Genomic DNA, 20,584 nt, shown 5'->3' with positions numbered 1-20,584 from the left:
GCAAATGACTAAATTTAAATTTTTGTATAGATCAGGATGTTTTGTTGATGCATCAGTAAGTCACAAGACATATAATTTGTAAATTATAATTAATTCCATGAAGTTTATTTTTAATATGTTCCTTTCCACAAAATCAATAATTATGGTGTTATAATAAAGATACATATATATACATATATTTGCCCAATTATATCAGTAATCACCCAAAGAATTATTTACAGTAGACATCAAGTGACTATATTTCATCCAAAATGTAAATGAATGTTTACACAAAAAATACAAAATCATTTCATATACTTTATAAAGATATTTTCTTCCATAATAGAGTTATTAATTAAAACAAAGGTAAAATACAAATTTCATTTAAGATTTACCAAAACTTTTATCAATTTAAGTTGCTGACTATAACTAAAATTAGACATCCATTTATTTTTTGAAAATTTAATTAAGTACAGAAATAAAACTATTTGTAAATCCAGGGCTCAATGTTCATCTAATTTCCAACATAAAGAATTGATACCATACTTCACACACCTAGACCTACATATTTACAAATAAGAGTGGTCTTCCATGGTGACTCAGACAGTAAAGAATCCACCTGCAACTTGGGAGACGTGGGTTCGATCCCTGGGTTGGGAAGATCCCCTGGATCTGGCATGGCAACCCACTCTAGTGTTCTTACCAGGAGAATTCCATGGACAGAGGAGCCTGGTAGGCCATAGTCCACGGGGTCCCAAAGAGTCGGATACAACTGAGCAACTAAGCACCGCACATGAACTATTTGATGTCACCAAATTTTCCTCTGCCAACACCTATAGCTATTGTGAATATTACAAAACTGTGTACTTCAAAAACCAGGGACTGGAAAAGGAAGGGGAAAATTGAAACTGAGCGGGACACCCTGGGGCTCCCAGGCAGGGAAGTCTTTCAAACAGTTGCCAATCAGGAGAGGGAGGGGATGCAGAGATAAGGGAAGAGCAGTCGAGAACAACACTATAGCCTTGGGGCAAAGTCCCCCTCAAAGGATATACACAATGTCTTTAAATTCTTCTGCAAAAATAAAACTCCCACCAAAGAGAAGACCTAGAGAGAAGGTCACAGTTTGATAACCTCAAAGCTCATCAGGAGATCACCTGTTCAGTTCAATTCAGTTGTGTCCAATTCTTTGCGACCCATGGCCTGCAGCACCCCAGGCTTCCCTGTCCATCACCAACTCCTGGAGCTTGCTCTAACTCCTGTCCATCGAGTCGGTGATGCCATCCAACCATCTCAACTCCTGTTGTTCTCTTCTCCTTAAAGCCCCTTTACACATCCTGAGCCTTATCAGCAAGCCTGCCCTTGAACCACTGCTATAAAATTCCTCACCAAATTTCCCCAGGTTGGGACAAACAGTTTCTCAGGGCATGAGCCACCTGTGTCCTCCTTTACCTGGCAAAGCAATAAAGCTCTTTTCTACTTGACCCCAAATTTTGTCTCTGAGATTTAATTCGGCACTGATACACAGAAGTCAAGTTTTTGGCATCAAAATGAGTGCAGGTTCTACTGGGAAATTCATATTACACAAAATCTATTTCCATCTTAGAAGAAAGATGTAACTTGTCTTCACTTTTAGTGTGAGTTGCTCAGTCGTGTCCGACTCTTTTGTGACCCCATGGTTGTCTATGGAATTCTCTGGGCAAGAATACTGGAGTGGGTTGCCATTCCCTTCTTGAGGGGAATCTTCCCAACTCAGGAATCCAACCAGGGTCTCCAGCATTGGAGGCAGGTTTTTTTTTGTTTGTTTGTTTGTTTTTTACCATCTGAGCTACCAGGGAAGCCCACTTTATTAAATGTCTCGGACATTAAAAGTCCATTCCCAGGCCCCAGCTTTCTCCAACCCACTCCAAAGTCAGCAAACCTTCAAGACATTCAAAATCGATGATCTCTTTTCTTTCAAAGTGGGAGAGCAGGAAACCCGGCTAAACCTTCCCTGGGGCCTCAAGTTTGTTGATCACCACTCTGGATGTTTAGGACCATAAATGTAGCTGTGGGGATGCCAAGCACCAGCGTTCATTTATGGTAGGTTTTTGTGATTGTATGAGGCCCCCTAAAGCTCAGGGCAAGCTTAATCCTTGACTAGAGGACTAGAGACTAGAGGACTCTATCCCACTACCCCACCAGAAAAGCTGAAACCATTTTGTTTCACTAAATTCACAACTTATTTTTGTATGAAAGATCAGAGGTCGGAGAAACCTGGGTGTTGGGTAAAGGCTAATCCAGTAGGAAAGGTGGAGCCTGTGAGAAACTAGAAAGGTCAGGACTACCTAAAGTACGTATTCAAACTCAAAGGCAATTTGTGAACACTTAAGGTTTACTCTAAAGTATTCTCAACACACACCAACAGACACCCACAAACACACACACAAGGTCACTATTGAGATTTGTTGTTGTTATTGTTTAGCCGCTAAGTCATGTCTGACTCTTTTGAAACCCCATGGATTGTAGCCCACTAGGCTCCTCTTTCCATGGAATTTTCCAGACAAGAATCCTGGAGTTGGTAGCTGTTCCCTTCTCCAGGGAATCTTCCTGACACAGGGATCAAACCCAGGTTTCCCACATTGCGGGTGGATTCTTTACTGTCTGAACCACCTGGGAAGCCCTATGTGAGATTACAGATGTGTAATAAACTTGATTGTGACAAGCATTTCACAATGTATACTTTTTTAAAATCATCACATTGTGCACCTTATAAAAAAACCACATTGTACATGCTAAATATATATACTTTTTAATCTGTCAATCGTAACTCAATAAAGCTAGAAACACAGAATTTGGGGCCAAATTTGAAACCACTGTGATCCATCCTATGAGACTACAGCAAATTATACCAAATAATTTGTTCTACAACAACAAATATGTATGTTATAGACATAATGCTTATAGGAGCTACTCAGGAAATGTCTTCCAGCCCCCACCCAATTCCAACTGAAAAAACACAGTTCAAGTAAACCCTGAAGCTTGAATTTTGAGATAAGAGTTTCCTTCTTTGTCTCAACAGATCTGTTTATATATATCACACACAGAGATTTACTTTTTTTCTGGAACTAATTATATACACATATAATTTATAAATTGTATATCTAGATAATTAACTCCAGAAAAATGAAAAAAAAAAACAACCCAGTGGATCTTTTAAATCATTTGGTATATTTGACTTTAAGGGCATTACCCAGGGTCTATTACCTCTCATAGTCACTGTCCCTGAAATTCAGGAAGGTTACTATCAGGTGGGCAATAACGTCCAGCTTAGGACCCCATGTTCCAAACAGCACAACAGAGCAAATATAAGATCTTTTGGAATTTCAATGACCCTCAGTTCATCTAACATAGTATAAGGCACTATTTAGGCTAAAATTTAAACTAAAAAATATATTTTTGGGCTCTTAGCAAGTTCTGCTTGTATTGATCCTGTTTATATTTCCAGACATAGGGGGAAATTCCTTTTCTGATTTACTTTGAAACTTCTTTATTCAAGGATAATCAAGGTTTAGCTTAGATTAAATTTCACTCAGTGTTGATGAAAATGGTGTTTCTGCTACAGCTTGAGACTGAGTTGTACCTATTCCATTTTTCCCCCCACCTCTGAGAAGATCTTGAGTCATATCCTTGACAGCTAATAAGCACCCTAAACAATCAAGAGGCTTTCATCTAGATTTTAAATATCAACAAAAGCAGACAGTGAATAATAACCACTCTCCAAAATGAAGTATTTAGTAATGGCACGTGCCAAGCATACTGCTAAAATGTCCTACTGTGTAATTTCTCAGAACCACCCTACACAGCCTATGAGCATTGTGACCGTCACCTCCGTTTCACAAGGGAGAAGGACCAGACAGAGACAAGGACCAGTTCAGTCAACTGCCCAGGGTCACACAGCTAGTCAACGGCTTCACCAAGACTCCAGATCATATCTGCTAGATTCCAGAGCTCAATCTTTGGCCACCCCACCCACTTTTTTTTTTTTTTTTTTTTTTTTGCTTGTTGGACTTATACGACCCTTCTGTTTTCTACTCAAAGTTTCTATTAGTTCCATTTCTATTTCAATTCTTCATCCATTCAGATTATTTTTTGTCATTTTTAATTTGACTACAATGTTTAAGCCTGTATGTTCAAACAAATATAGCTTTCTGTCTGATATAGACTGCTCTTTCAAAATAAATAAGATAATGGTCTCTTTCTACATCCTAACATTTTCAGCATACACCAATGGAAATTAGCCAAGAATTTAAAACAGAGGTGTAAACATATTTCTCTACAGAAAAGCACTCATAACAATAGTTCACATCCTAAGAAAGCCAAGGAATGACTTGGAAGAGTAATGGAATTCACTTTAAAGTAATGAAATTTTCATCAAATGGAGATTCTCATAAGGTGTAAAACAAACAAATATGATTTAATGAATTATTAGAAGTGAAACTTCAGGGCTATCTGAAATTACCCTCGTCCAAAGAATCCTTTGCAAATAAATAGAAAATCACACTGAAAGGAAAAAACTTTACTGGGAAGTGGAAACTTGCAAGACCACAGCAAACTAATTTGACTTAATTGTTGATCCATTTTTTGACCTGTACACCACTTTCTGCAATTTGACACAACCAGTCATTTAACCCAGATCACACGGTTGACCTTTATTTGAAAAGTAAATAATCATCTACAGAAGTTCTTGATTCAGAAATGACTCACTGGTGTCCACAGTCCACAAGCACTGTCCCATATGGACAGACCCCAGATTCATGATTAACCTCTGCTATGGGCTCAGTTGACTTAGAGACTGAGCAAATGACTAATGAGTGAAAAACGTTTTTCCCTCTGCTACTTACAGTGTCTGCACCTAGATGGAATGCTATGGCAACCAGAACACAGAGAAGTGATGGAAGGATGTTGCCGAGTAATAAGAAAAGCATTTTGCTAGAAGTACTGAAGCTGGGTAAATGAATATGAAACAGAAATGAAGTCTTGGGAAGGAAAAAAATGAAACAGAATGAAAGGAGAGGGAAAACTCAAGAAATCTGGACCTTTAGGAGAAAGAATAAAACTTTACAGACATGAAACAAAATGAGAATAATTTTCTGGGTAAAAGGGAATAGAATCCACAACTCAAAGAGTTTTTAGGCCATCAACTAAAATTAGGTAATTTCTCAATCATATGTGAGCAGCTGTGATTTATTAATCACAAATGTCATAAACCATCACCATCATCTTCCACAAGCATCTAGTAAATGTAAATTGTGCATGACTTGGGGTTTTTTGGCAAGAAAATTTCATATTCTTAGTTTTTAACCTACCAAGTCCCTTTGGAGCACATTAAGTACACAAAAGTTTGCTGGTTGTTGTGTTATGCTGACAAAAATGGTCATGTATAATATAGAATAGGGAAAAAATTAGAAATGGTCCAAATGTCACTGCATCTTGGCAACAAGAATTTTAGCATATATAATCAAGACAGCATCAAGCAGCCACTGAGTTTGAGATGAAATGGTGAGTTCAGTTCTTATCTCTGGGAGGCCTGAAGACAGGAGGGAATTAAAGAGCATTTCTAGTGATGGATGAAACAGCTCAGTGTCCAGGAGAGGGGGCTAGTCGGGAGGGCAGGCTCTAGGCAGAGCCTTGGCCAGTTTAAGTAGCTGTGTGAATGACCGACTCCTGATGTATGTATTGATATGGGTCTGAGATAAGCAGAAGCCATGCATGGGCCAAAGAATTGCTGCTTTGAACTGTGGTGTTGGAGAAGACTCTTGAGAGTCCCTTGGACTGCAAGGAGATCCAACCAGTCCATTCTGAAGGAGATCAGCCCTGGGACTTCTTTGGAAGGAATGATGCTAAAGCTGAAACTCCAGTACTGTGGCCACCTCATGCGCAGAGTTGACTCATTGGAAAAAACTCTGATGCTGGGAGGGATTGGGGGCAAGAGGAGAAGGGGACGACAGAGGATGAGATGGCTGGATGGCATCACTGACTCGATGGACGTGAGTCTGAGTGAACTCCGGGAGTTGGTGATGGACAGGGAGGCCTGGCATGCTGCGATTCATGGGGTCGCAAAGAGTTGGACACAACTGAGCAACTGATCTGATGCATGGGCTGAAGTGTAGAAAAGTCATCAGCGCACTTTGCTGTATAGTGGAAATTGGCACAACATTGCAAATCAATAAAAAAGAATGTATAAAAAAAGGAAAGCTATTAGGTAAGATGGAGATAAGATGACTGCAAAAATCCACAATGAGGAGAAAGGATACTGTGGCATGGTAGGTTAAAATATTTTGAATATGATGCTCTTCTTCCTTGCTGACAGTCATAGTTCCTTTCAGTGATAGAAAAAAAAAAAATGTGAACATAGAAATCAGCATAGGTAGAACTATGTTAAGACTAGCCCAATCCACATTGCATTCTGAAAATCTGAGCAGAAAAGAATAGAAACCACTGCTGATCATCAAGTACATTTGGGTGAAGCCAAAAAACCTGAGTATTACTTACTTACCCCCCTGCCCCAACTCTAATAAGACCATTCAGGGCAAGTCACTGACAACTTTTCCTTCAGGGCCCTTACGTTCAGCACAGAACAGCGTGCACTCTAACAGCAGAGAAATTAATCAATCAATCAGGTCTTGAATCCACACTAATATCACTCTCTGAAGATTGCTGTAGGAGCTCAAGGAGGGCTGTGGTGCCCAAATCCACAACGAACTTTCTGGAACAGGGCTGATTAGGTAATGGTCTGCAAAGAAAGGGCCCAGTTTCCAAAGGCCCACAATGAGCCTCATGAATGGTGTGTTCCCACCGGCAGAACTGAGGGAGGGAGGGAATATGCTCTCCAGCTGGGCTGATGTCCCATAATTGGTCTCTAAGAAGCAACAATTACTTTTCAGGTGTCCTGTCAATGAAGCCCTAAATACATGCTGCACTCTAAAAATGTCCCAACTATGTGTTATCTGCAAATCCATTACTGGCAAAGAGCCTATCGCTTTTGGCCTAAAACCCTGCGATTCACCCCCTTCCTGCTGAATATCTCAAAAGGCAGGAAGAGGACAATGGAGCAGAGTGTGACTAACCCATCCGTCAGGTCACTTCTGTGACTATTTCTGCAGCCCCTTTGTCCCCTCTCAGTCAGTATTAACGATACAGTCCAATTAAACCTCGCGCTGGTTGTCCACAGGGATTCCTTTCATACAAAAATGCAATTCTCTCCCAGAGTCTCAGCATTACCTAATGGCCTGCATAGAATCAGTTGGATGGTCTCTGGCTGATTCCTGGGGGACAAATTGATCACCATGGCAATAATCAGAGGCTCTCACCCTATAGCAGGGCAAGGTAAAAATCCACAGTGTCATGGAGGAGGCAGACCTGATTATTTCAGAAAGGCTGCCTCCTTGGAGTAGGCTGCTGCTGCCAATTACACTACACACACACACACACTCACACTCACACACATACACACAACCCCTGCCAAAATGTGGAAGCAGGCATATGGTTGTAAACTGAGTGGGGGAAACACGCCAACTTCTGATGCAGCCCAGCATCCTCTGTTCAGGAGGTCTGGGTCAGCTCTCTGTGCATAAGACCTGCTCAGCCCCAGGAAAGAGCTCTGATAGATATTTGCAGAAATAGAACTGGACTGAATCCGGAAACCACTGCACCAACCATACAGGAGGAGGAGAAACAGTCAGGAAATGTGAACCCATGAGAACGTTTGAAAAAGTAACACAAGCCTACACCAAAACCCTCTGATAATTAAAAACTGTTTGATTTTACAAGTCCTTTGCCGAGACTATAATTACTACAAGAGGAACTACATCTAAATTCAATACTTTTTCTGCTATATTGCCTTCAAATAGATTTGCATCTTTGGTGGAGACATCCTCTGAAAAGAATGGTTGCTGAAGTATAAATGAGGAGAAAAGTGTAAAAGAAAGTATACACAAGTACTGCATAAATTCTGTTATATGGGTTTGGCCAAAAATTTGTTCAGGTCTTTCCATAAAATGTTACAGATGAACTCAAATGAATTTTTTGGCCACTCTAGTGTAACAAATGCCTAGTGGGCCAAACAAGACCAAAAATCTAGTTTCCTACTCTTATGTGAAATTGGCATGTTTGCACTGCACAAAGCTGGGAAAAAAACTGTTCCAAGGAGAAGTTAATGTATGTAGAATTATAGTCGTGGTGGCGGAAGGATGAGGGGAAGGGATAGTTAGGGAGTTTGGGATGGACATGTACCCAGGTACACATTGCTGTACTTAAAATGGATAACCAACATGGACCTATTGTGTAGCACAGGGAACTCTGCTCAGTGTTATGTGGCACCCTGGATAGGAGAGGAGTTTGCGGGAGAATGGATACATGTATATGCATGGCTGAGTCCCTTCACTGTTCACTTGAAACTATCATAATATTGTTAATCGACTATACCCCAACACAAAATGGAAAGTTTAAAAAGAAGCTAATGTATGCATTTTTAAAATTACCTATTGTAAGGCTCATATGTACTTTTCCTTATTACTCTGTGCATTCCAAGGCCTTCAAAACATGCATGCACAACCTTTATTTTCTTTAGTGTTGAGAACAATCTAGGGACAGTTCTCTGAAGATAATCGAGCAAGAGAAATACTTGTGAAGCCCTCATGGAAAGTTCCCCTCTTTGTGGGGTCAGAGGCTGACACCTAGCTCCCTATGACAAGGAAGATGTGAGCTAGCAGTCAGACTGCTTCTCGGGGGACTGCCTGCAATCAGCTCTGGGGAGAAAGATGGGCCTTTGCAGGACTTTAATGAGCTTCCTGAAAATCGCACTGAACCCAAACACCAAAGGATTCCACAATTAGAAGTTGGAATTGTCTGTTCTCCTACTTTTCTGTCACATTTTTCAACTGGGTGTTAATAGGTCCTTCATACTCTTTTTGACTAATCCCTTAAATAGGCTGCAATTAAAGAATCTCAGTGATGCCATACCATATAGGATAAATCATATTTCAGATCTGTGAAAACTCATTTTTTTTTCTTGTTCAAGAAACCAATATCTTGCATTAATCTATGTTAAAATAAATGTAGATTTGACATGGCGTTTTGTACAAAGTTTCTTTAAATTGCTGCCATTTAAAATAAATAGCAGCCTCTTCTTTGCTGGGACAGTAGTAAAGAGTTAACCTATTGATCTCTGAGTCTCAGTTTCCTCAATTGGTGAAAAAATTGAGATTTCTGTGTATATCCCTTGGGTTTGTGATGAAGATTACATTCTTGGCATGTAAGAGTTTCTCAGAATAACAAGTTACTATTCTCTGCCATTTACTAACCATCTTTTTGTCAAGACTTTATGTTGAAAGTGAAAGTGTTAGTAGCTCAGTCGTGTCTGACTTTTTGTGACCCCATGGACTGTAGCCTGCCAGGCTTCTCCATCCGTGGGCTTTTCCAGGCAAGAATACTGAAGTGGGTTGCCATGCCCTCCTCCAGGGGACCTTCCTGACCCAGGGATGAAACCCAGGTCTCCCACATTGCAGGCAGACTACCATCTGAGCTACTAGGGAAGACTTTGTGTTAAATATCCTTAAATAATAAAGTTCTATGTTCATTCTACTTGCTATTTCATAAAAAGAAAATTATAAAAGTATATTTTAAAACCTCTGAAGCATAGTTTAGTGAAATTAATTAGAGGAGCCAAGGCATAACATACCCATACGTAAACCTCATCATAAATTTCTTTCTAATCAACTAAGTGTCCTTTCTCACTTCAAATGCCTTCATTCTTTTTATAATCCTCAATTCAGGGTGTGCAGAGACCTCCTAAAATAAGATTTCACCAAAACCAAACTTGGAGCCAGGGGTGCATCTCATTTGAAGAGGTCCACTGTTACTTAGTTCCTTAGGGGCCGGGGGTGTAACCTTTGGCATGGGCCAGAGCTGGTTCAAATTCCAGTTCTACTGTATTTGGCTGGTTGATCATCAGCAAAGTGTTCCAACTTGCTAAGTCTCAGTTTCCTCACTGATGCCATGAGCGATACCCAGCTATCTTTAAGTGTTGTCAAAGACTTGGGTGGATTTATGGTAGAGCTAATTAAGCTCAACTTTCAGGACGGTTCACATGCATGGATGTCTTCAAGGCCCTCTAGCTAATAATGTATTTCTACTTTTTATTCCTTTTCTTAAGCAGATCTTCTCAATTTGTGTAAACATCAGGCTCCACAAATCCTGGATCTACACTTGCATGATGGTTAAACAGGATAATAAACATGCGATAACTGGTCCTTTGCAATTATCCAATAAATGGTATTATTGTCATCAGATTCACAGGCCAAGTGACTGGATTTGATATTAAGCCAATGCATAGGTTATCACATAATGATATTGCTTACAGGTTACACAAAGTTTAACCTAATAACATAAATGGGAAAAGAATTGGAAAAAGAATAGATACATGTATATGCATAACTGAATCACTTTGCTGTACATCTGAAACACAACATTGTTCATCAACTATACCCCAATGTAAAGGGGTATAGTTTTAAATATAAAGGGGTATAATATAAAGGGGTATAAAATTTAAAAAGAATCAGTAAATTCAAAAGAATGTTCATTGATTTAAGAGTCATTTCCCAAACTTTTACTGGGTACGAAGATTTAGTACAATAAAAGCAAATACAAAATAAAACAAAACTTAAAACAAAAATTTAACTCATCTTAAAATATGTCACACCAAACTTGGCGAGATGCTAGAACCAAGCTCTAGTGACATGCTTGGGTTAAACACTAATATTAAATGTGTAACCATATTTGGGTATATTAGGAAGTCAGGCTTTAAGCTAATACATTCCAGGATGTATGTGCTAAGTCACTTAAGTTGCGCCTGATTCTTTTCGACCCACAAGGCTCCTCTGTCCATGGGATTCTCCAGGCAACAATACTGGAGTATGGTCAATTTAAATGATGAGGAAGCAAACATAAAAAAGTCTTGAGTAAATGATTCACAGTGTTCTAGGTGGGGAAGCCCAGGCTATGCCTCTCCAGAGACTCAGTATGATATGGTTTGTCCACACATGGTCTGTCTTCCATCTGCATCATAACATTCTACGGAATCTCAATCAAAACACAACTCCCTTGACCCCAGCATTGCCCATGAAATCAGGACCTCTGCAGGAGAAGTTCAGGATTCTGCCTTTTCGTTTCTTTTTAAAATTTTTGCCCCCACTGTGAAACATGTGGGATCTTAGCTCCTTGACCAGGGATCAAACCTGTGCCCCTTGCACTGGAAGGGGGAGTCTTAGCCAATGGACTGCCAGGGAAGTCCCCAAATTAACCATTTTAAAAGTGAACAATTCAGTGGCATTTAGTCCATTCACAGTCACTTCTATATTGTTCTAGACCATTTCCATCACTTTAAAGTAAAACCCTTTACCCAGTAAGCATTTTGTCCCTCCGCCTCCTCTCCTATCTCGCACCATCGCTCAACTGCTCTGTCTTTGTGGACTTGCATATTCTAGATACTTTGTGTAAATGGAAACATACAATATGTGGCCTTTAGTGTCTAGCTTCTCTTACTTAACATAATGTTTAAAGGTTCATTCACCGTGTGGCAGGTATCAGTTCTTCGTCAGGAGTCTGCTTTTCTTAACCAGCTACCGCACCCCGGTGATTCTGAATTCCAGTTAGTTTGACAACACTTGCTTACAGATTAAACATGAAATAGATAACTGATGGATATTTTTCAGGAATCTGTATATGTTTCTGCCTGGCCCAGAAGACAAGAAATTTTCTACCGCCAGTATAATCCTTCTCTTCCACAGTAAGAGGCGAGTGGTTTGTACATTTTGTCTCTTGATGCATTGCCTTTGTGTGTGCTCAGTCCTGTCCCACTCTTTGTGACCCCATGGACTGTAGCTTGCCAGGCTCCTCTGTCCATGGCATTTTCCAGGCAAGAATACTGGAGTGGGTTGCCATTTCCTCCTCCAGAGGATCTTCCCAACTCAGAGATTGAACCTGTGTCTCCTGTGGCTCCTACATTGGCAGACAGACTGTTTACCACTGAGCCACCTGGGAAGCCCTCTCTCTTGACAGGTCTACGGCAATTGTAGATAAAGAGCATGGGAAGTTTGCCATTGGCATCTAGCAACAGGTAGAGGACAGGGATGTTGCTAAGAGGACCCTTCCCCAAAGAAACTATCAGTCTGAAATGATAACAGTGCCAAAGCTGAGAAACTCTGGTTTTAGCTCCTAGAGGACGTGGCCCTGAATTTGTCATTGCTGAAAGACATCATGTTAAAAGCGAAACTTTCCTAACTCCATAATCTAACAGGATGTCAAAGCTGTTTTCCCTGAAATAAACTGAAATCAAGAGTTTTTTTTTAAAGAGCATGCCATCCAGATATAAATCATGATTTTTGTAAGATTAGGTATCTATATACTAAGATGGTTTAATGTTAGCTGAAATATGGATCTACTGTCCAGAGGAATAGAATCTTCCTGAAGATGGTAGATTAACAGCCACAAAAGCCTGAAACAAAGTTTCTAGTAGATGGACAAAATGCCTGCTCTCTGGGGTTGTTCTGTTTCAACCTTGCTATCAATAACAGATGGAAACCTAAGAAGCATGCTTACAAATAGTTAGACAACACAAAAAATATGGAAGGAATAAATGCCTGGGAGGGGATAATGATCAAGCTACAGAACAATCCAAACAGGACGGAATGTGAAACAAAAACAAATCAGATCATGGAACGGATGCCAGCATGAGTGAAAAGAAAAGAAAACCAGGACTGTCTCAGGAGGGTATTTTGAATACAAGTTCTGTTCAAGTCAACAGGAAAATGCTGTTAATTTAATGCTGTTGCTGCTACTCTTCTATGTGCATGTATTTTTAGTATTTGGAAGAAAATAGTTCTACTCTATTCTGTGCTGGTCAGACTGTTTTTTGGAACAGATTCATTTCTGGGCATAATATTTTAGGAGGAGAAATTTTCAAATTACTATGCAGGCAGAAGGGGGTTGGCTAGGATGGTGAAGTCTAGCACCTAATGTATACTCCATGTGATAATTTGAAGGGAAAATGGCCTGTCTTTCTTCAAATAATGTACTGTCTGTAGACTTACTCTTTTAGTCGCTCTGTTGTGTCTGACTCTTTGCAACCCCGCGGACTGAAACCCACCAGGCTCCCATGTCCATGGGATTCTTCAGGCAAGAATACTGGAGTGGGTTGCCATTCCCTTCTGCAGACTTACGCTGTTGGTGCTTCCAAAATCATGACTCTGTGATGGATGTAAGAAGGCATATTAATAGGACTTCTGTGCTAACTCAGTGGTTAAGAATCCATCTGCCAATTCAGGAGACATGAGTTCTATCTCTGGTCTGGGAAGATCCCAAGTACTACAGAACTAAGCTCACATGCCACAGCTATTGAACCTATGCTCTAGAGCCCACTGAAGGCTCATGCCTAGAACCTAGGCTCCACAAGAGAAGTCACCGCAATGAGAAGTCTGTGCACCAAACTAGAGAGTAGCCCCCACTTGCTGCAACTAGAGAAAAGCCCATGCAGCAAGGAAGACCCAGGACAGCAAAAATAAATAAATAGATAGATAAATAAAATTATTCTTTTTAAAAAAGAAGACGTATTAAGTTTAGGAAAATACAGTGAAACAGTTAAGTATCTCCCAAAAACTCAATGGAGAATCCAGAATGGAGGTAAGCTCCCTGTTGTGAAGGTAGTCAAAAAACAGACTAAGCAACGACTGAGCCAGAACTGGTTTAAAAAAAAAAAATGGTTTCTTTCTCTTGATACTGTTTGGAAAGGAGAGTGGATAAATCTGAGAGGCTTCCAACTCCATAGCAAAGTTTCTATGATTTGCTTTATCTTAGCTAGCTCAGTGTTTGGGCTACAAGCTGAGACTGGAGAATGAGCAGAAAACAACTAGGAGCAAGGGAAATTAAAAAACAACAACAACAACAACAACGGAATACAGACATTCAGTAAGTGTGTATGGAGCACATACTAAGTGCCATACCTTATTCCAGGCAATGGGGATACAGCAGGAGAAACATTCCAACCTCAATTTCTGTCCTCATAGAGCGTATACTCTATTAAGAATAGAATATATGTATGAGAGGTGTTCGGCAATTTCCTCCTGCTATGAGAACACCAAATACAGTAAAAAGGACTGGGGAGCATAATTGTGCTAAGAGGGACTTACTTGAATGAATGCTTTTCATTCTAAATAAATCCCAAGATTGCTTATCAATGAAATCTATCCCATATTAAGATTTTATTGGCTTCTCTGAAGCACTGTAGTCTGTTCATTTAGAGAGGGCACACTGGCTGCCCGCACTCGCCTTTTAAACATCCCCAAACGACCATCTGACTCTATCAATATTGATTTCTTTACAGGAGGTCACCACCTACCAGATATTACATCCATCACTACAAACAAGTTCCCCTTGACATATTGGCTATTTCATTTTTCTTGTCTTTTGGTCAGAACCTCCCTTCTAATTAATGTATTCTTGGTTCCATCAGTGTGCACATATTTGATGTCCCCAAGACCCTATTGGCTACCTGCATCACCAGATGCTTCATTCTTATAACTGCCATTTCTCTATCTCCGGCTTAGTGATCTTCTTGCCTGGCTCTGTTTGCCTTGCATCTTATCTAATTCCAAATCCAGGATTGCTTCAGTGTACCTGCCTATCTTCTATGGTAGAGTCTCTCTTCACGACCCACAGGCATCACTGGCAGTGAATGACTTGAATTCTTAGAGCCTTCCATGATGAGATTAACCCCCTATTTGCTCTCTGCTTTGGTTTCTGGTGTCTGCTCAGTTCTGTTCACCTTCAGGAACAGTGTTAGTTATTGGGCCCTGGAGGTCAATGGTGAGGGTGTTTGAGTTAATAACCTCAGCAAGCCACGATGCATTGATCTGCAGCCTCCGAGTGCACTCATATTTCTCTCCCTGGAATTAGACCCTCAGCTGTCTGCCAGGGTGCCTCTTGCCAGACGGTCTCAGATTTGAACTATCCGAAGACTCCTCATCAAGCTGTTCAGGGAGAGTAACAACCCACATAGCTCATGCTACTGCTGCACTCCTAGGGAACTGCTGCAACCTGACCGACCAATCCACCCAATACCTCCATCATGCAAGATGAATGTCTCTTTGCTTCTATCCTTGAAGGGGGGGGAGTAGCTAAATGTGATTCTCTCCTTCCCGAAGGCTTCTATGCAATAAGTGGCCGGGATTAAATTATATAATCATGTCATCTATCTGTTCAAAAGCCCTGTCACTCTTCTGCTGCATGTACCAGCTTGTCCCTTTAGCAGAGGGGCTCAATACTGTCAGCGGTGGAAAAGGGAGCATTTTGATGCCAAGTAATATAATTCTAAATACCATCAAGGCCATAAAATGGGAAGTGATAAATAATTTATATTTATCAGAATGACTGAATCTTATTACAAGTTCAGCAATATGATATCCTCCCAGACAGCACAGACATGGATAGAGAAAGAGAGCAGAATTTCAATAGTGTGGGCCAGGGTCAGATGGAATTCTTGTTTAAAGCCCTACGAACCTGGTGTGAACCTGGTTCATCTTGTTTTCACTGGTCCCTAGAAATGAGGGTGCTAGTCTTAAAACAAGGGAAAAAAAGAAATTCAACTAAACAAGATAATCTGGAATAGATAAAATATAGCACTAAGTATTAATGCTAAGATGCTATAGTGGTTTCCATTCTTCATTCCAAGTTTACCTTTATTAATTCATTTCTTCAAGCATTCATTCACTTTCTTAAACACTTTAGACTGTGCAAGATACTGTAATATTAATAAGAATCATGGAAGAGGTAACAGTAAAGAATAGATATGATTCTCACTTTCAAGTACTTTAGACTCAAGATACAACATTCCCACAATAACCCTTGTGGGAAGCAGAACTCCACCTTTATAAAGAAGAAGTGAGTCTATTTCTGAACTAAATACTAATATATTATCTTTTTCATCATCCTTCTATTTTGATGGTAACTGTCTAAACCAGAGACTTGCCAGGTAGATGAACGGTAAAGAACCTGTCTGACCATGCAGGAGGCATGGGTTCAATCCCTGGTTTGGGAAGCTCCCCTGGAGAAGAAAATGACAACCCACTCCAGTATTCTTTCCTGGAAAATCCCATGGACAGAGGAGCCTGGCGGGCTACAGTCCATATGGTTGCAGAGTTGAACACGACTAAGTGACTGAGTACGTGTGCCTAAACCAGAGCTTCCCACTCTTGAAAAGTTTTCTCCTGGAACCAGGTCCCTGGTTTGAAAAGCAAAAGTTCAAATACACTTGTATTTCCTAAATAAGATAATCAGAACAAAGCCATTTCTCAAATAATCAATCAGACTTAAAACTTTTTATTTTTGGTGGGATATCTCTCACCAATGAGCAGGGTAAGGTACAGAGCGATTTCTGATCATGTGCTTGATCTAAAACACCTGTCCCTTTTGCATTTTCTGCTTGGAATGAGAGTAGCAGTTCACCTGTGTGCATCCTCCTCACCTGGTATCTGGCTCTTCTTTCAGAGTTAGCTCCCAGGCTTCATTTTCTGGTCCAAAAGAGTTTGTTAAATAAACTAACACTAACATCAGAATACATTTTGGGGGCACTTCCCTGCCTTCCAATGCAGGGAGTGTGGGTTTGATCCCTGGTCAGGGTGCTAAGATCCCACATGCCTTGTGACCAAAAACACCAAAATATGAAACAGAAGCAACATTATAACAAATTCAATAAAGACTTTAAAAATGTGCTCAGTTTCTCAGTCACATTTGACTCTTTGCACCCTTTGGACTGTAGCCCTCCAGGCTCCTCTGTCCATGGGATTCTCCAGGCAAGAATACTGGAGTGGATTTCCATTTCCTCCCCCAGGGGATCTTCCCAACCCTGGGATTGAGCCCGAGTCTCCTGCCTTGCAAGTAGAATCTTTCACCGCTGAGCCACAGGGGACCTTAATGGTCCACGTTAAAAAAAGATACATTTTTTGGCAACCTTTCTCTGAATCCCCACTTTTTTGCAAGCCACACCTGAGAGACAACCAAGGTGCGAAAACCAAGGGACCCAGTGCTGCCATGAGCTACCAAATTTTGGCAACAGTGAGCAGAGGTGTTGGGCTAGTCCCCTCTTCTAGGGACGGTGAGAGAAAGTGAAGTCGCTCAGTCATGTCCAACTTTTTGTGACCCCATGGACTGTAGCCTACCAGGCTCCTCTGTCCATGGAATTTTCCAGGCAAAAGTACTGAAGTGGGTTGCCATTTCCTTCTCCAGGGGATCTTCCTGACCCAGGGATCGAACCTGGGTCTCCCTCATTGCTGCTGCTGCTGCTAAGTCACTTCAGTCGTGTCTGACTCTTAGTGACCCCATGGACTGCAGCCTACCAGGCTCCTCTGTCCATGGGATTCTCCAGGCAAGAGTACTGGAGTGGGCTGCCATTGCCTTCTCCCTCCCTCATTGCAGTCAGATGCTTTTACTGCCTGAGCCACCAAGGAAGCCTTCTAGTGATGGTAGTGGCTTACAAATGTATCCTCTTCTCCTCCACACACATTCCACCCCATTCTCTCCATTACCCTGCTTCAACAGAACCTCCACGTTGGATTAACAAGTGAATCAGCAAATTCTCAACATTGCCCAAAATGCATCAAGCACTTCTGCGCCTCTGAGTCGGTTCCTGACTCCTCTCTCTGCCTGGCCTGGCCCTTCCTTCCCTAACCCTCTCCTGCCTCCAGAATACCAATTTATCCTTCATAAACCCAGTTCAGGGACTTCCCTGGTGGCATAGTGGATAAGACTCCACCTGCCCATGCAGGAAATATGGGTTCAATCCCTGGTCGGGGAAGATCCCACATGCCATGGAGCAACTAAGTCCGTCTGCCACAACTAGAGTCCGTGCTCCACCACAAGACAAGCCACCACAATGAGAAGCCACTCTACAACTAGAGAGTGATCCCTATTCGCTACAACTACAGAAAGCCTGCACAGTGACAAGGACCCAGCACAACCAAAAGTAAACAAAATTAAAAAACCCAGTTCAGGAACCACTTCCTCAAGCTCCTTTCTACCATCTTTCTAACCACAGAGGAATGAACTCTTCCCTCCTGTTAGTTGCCAATTGTTGCTGAAACCAATTACCATCATTGGAGGGACTTAATTCAAACTGATGATCTTACCGTTCTGCAGGTCAGAAGTCCTAAACATCAAGGTGTCAGCCAGACTACCTTCCTTCTGCAGACCAGAGGGGAGAATTCGTTTCTTTGCTTTCTCCATCTTCTAGAGTTGCTTGCACTTTCTGGCTCGTGGCCCCTCCCCCAAGCACTCTACTCTCGTCTTTCCTCCCATCCCCATCTCTCTCAGGAGAACTCTTAAGGCACCTGATTCTCATTAGGATCTAATTACATGCAACCCACCTAGATAAGCTAGTCTACTCTCCTCAGCTCAGGATCCTTAATATTAAAAAAAATTTTTTTTTAATTGTAGTTGATTTACAATGTTGTTCCTGGGCGTGTGGCATTAGCAGATGCGAACTAGTATGGTATAGGCTGGATTAACAACAATGTCCTGCTGTGTAGCACAGGGAACTATATTCAATATCCTGAGATAAACCATAATGAAAAAGATCCTTAATATAATCATGACTGCAAAGACCCTTTTGCATATAAGGTAATGTACTCCCTTACATGCAAACAGAGGCCGAGATGGTTAGGTGGCTTCACTGATTCAATGGACACGAGTTTGAGCAAGCTCCAGGAGATGGTGATGGGCAAGGAAGCCTGGCATGCTGCAGTAGATGGGGTTGCAAAGAGTCAGACATGACTGAGTGAACAACAACAACAATATATTCCCAGGTTCTGGGGATATATTACAAAAGTATCCTCTTCTCCTCCACACACATTCCACCCCATTCTCTAAGTCCTGGGGATCAGGACTTAGACATCTTTGGGGGTGCAGTTATTCTGCATACAGCACATCCTTTTAAAGCCTCACTCTCCGGTTCAAAATGTCCACATTAGCTGCATTATATTCCAGCGTATTTTGTTGATAAAAGTCACCCTAACAGTCTCCTGGAGGGTGCTTGGTCTTTTAAGTTGTTTCTCCAATGCCTAGAATTTTGCTTATTACTTAGCAGTTGTTCAATAAATCGAATTGAATGTTTGTAGAGAAGAAACTCAGTGGAAAAAATAGTAAGGACAATTTAACTGTAAGGTTATTATTTGACAAGAAAATATAATAAGCGAATTTTTGCATTGACAGGATGCCAAAATAAATGGTTGGGAAAACACAATCAATTCAGTATTTTGGCATAGTGTCTCATAGGTAATCACAGAACAAAACCCAAAAGGCCTCAATCAGGGGTACGCAAACAACAGCTCATGGCTACCTTTTATTTGTAAATAAAGTTTTATTGGGACACAGCTGTGTCCACTTGTTTATATATTGGTTGAGGCTGATTTTGTGAGTCAGGGGCAGAGTTGAGCAGTTGCTACAGACACTACATGCCCTGCAAGCTGAAAAGATTTAGTATTTGGCCCTTTATTGAAAATGTTTGCTGACTTCTGAGCTAGATAATGAGAAAGGTTAAGTCAGAATTTTGTTCTAGGCAGGTTGGAATTTTGAAAGCCAGATTCACCCATTCAACTACCATGGCAGTTGAACATCCCACTGTTTAGCTGGACTCCATCTTATTGCTTAGATTAGTAGGCTGACATTCTAATCCAGTCATGACATTATAAAGCTGGTCAGTTGATATATTTTGAATATCTTAATGATAGCCAAGATAAGATAGTGTTATATCCAATTTTTTATCCAATGATCAAACTTCCATCCTTATATAAATGTGGATTAAATTGTCTTACCCATGCTTAACAGAGGCACTCTTAGAAAATTAAATATTTAATATGCATCATTTCTACTTCCTACTTGCCTCTTTTGAATGCATTCACAGGCAATAAGGAGAAATAGCCACTCAATTCTCTTTGATAAAAATTAACCTGTTTCAAAAGAAAAAGAATGAGGATGAGAAGAAAACTCAGGAAGCTAAAAAAATATTTTTCTAAAATATTACCTTTTAACAAAGATGGCTTTGTAGTTTTAAACAAATGAATAAACAAGCCACTATTTGTGGTATTTGTATGAAATTAGAATTTTTCATATATTTGGTCTGAGAAAATATATTTATTGGCCATTTTTACCGTATCATTTTAAATGATAACCCTTTAATTTTAATTAAAAAAAATTAAGATTGAACATCAACAAGCACTATTATAAAACTACTAATATTTACCCTACTTTCTCATTCTCAGGAACTGAAATTGGGAGTCTTAGGTCATGATTTCAGTTTTGCCGTTAACTTGCCATGCAAACTACAAGTCACATACATTTCCATGGCCTCAGCTTTCCTGTATGCAAAATCATTATAAAAATATCTTCCTCACTTAATTCATAGCACTGCTGTTATGATAAAATGAGGTAATGTTGGTGAATTTGCACAAACTCTATACAAATGAAAGATATTATCATTATCTGATTATCACCTTAACATCTTCCCAAACTGTCTCTGATA

The 20,584-nt window shown here is 40.5% G+C and overlaps 1 long non-coding RNA gene across 1 annotated transcript in view; it reads right to left on the bottom strand.

Annotated features, from left to right (window-relative positions):
* LOC123329244 overlaps positions 1-18,367 on the bottom strand; it is a 104,571-nt gene extending 86,204 nt beyond the window's left edge. The window contains exon 1 of the long non-coding RNA XR_006544618.2: positions 18,195-18,367. This is a non-coding gene — a long non-coding RNA (uncharacterized LOC123329244). The remainder of the gene's footprint in view (positions 1-18,194) is intronic.
* Positions 18,368-20,584: the final 2,217 nt, after the last annotated feature.

This window comes from Bubalus bubalis, chromosome 14 (genome assembly GCF_019923935.1).
Source record: "Bubalus bubalis isolate 160015118507 breed Murrah chromosome 14, NDDB_SH_1, whole genome shotgun sequence".
NCBI lineage: Eukaryota > Metazoa > Chordata > Mammalia > Artiodactyla > Bovidae > Bubalus > Bubalus bubalis.
This window is presented reverse-complemented; position numbering and strand designations above follow the sequence as displayed.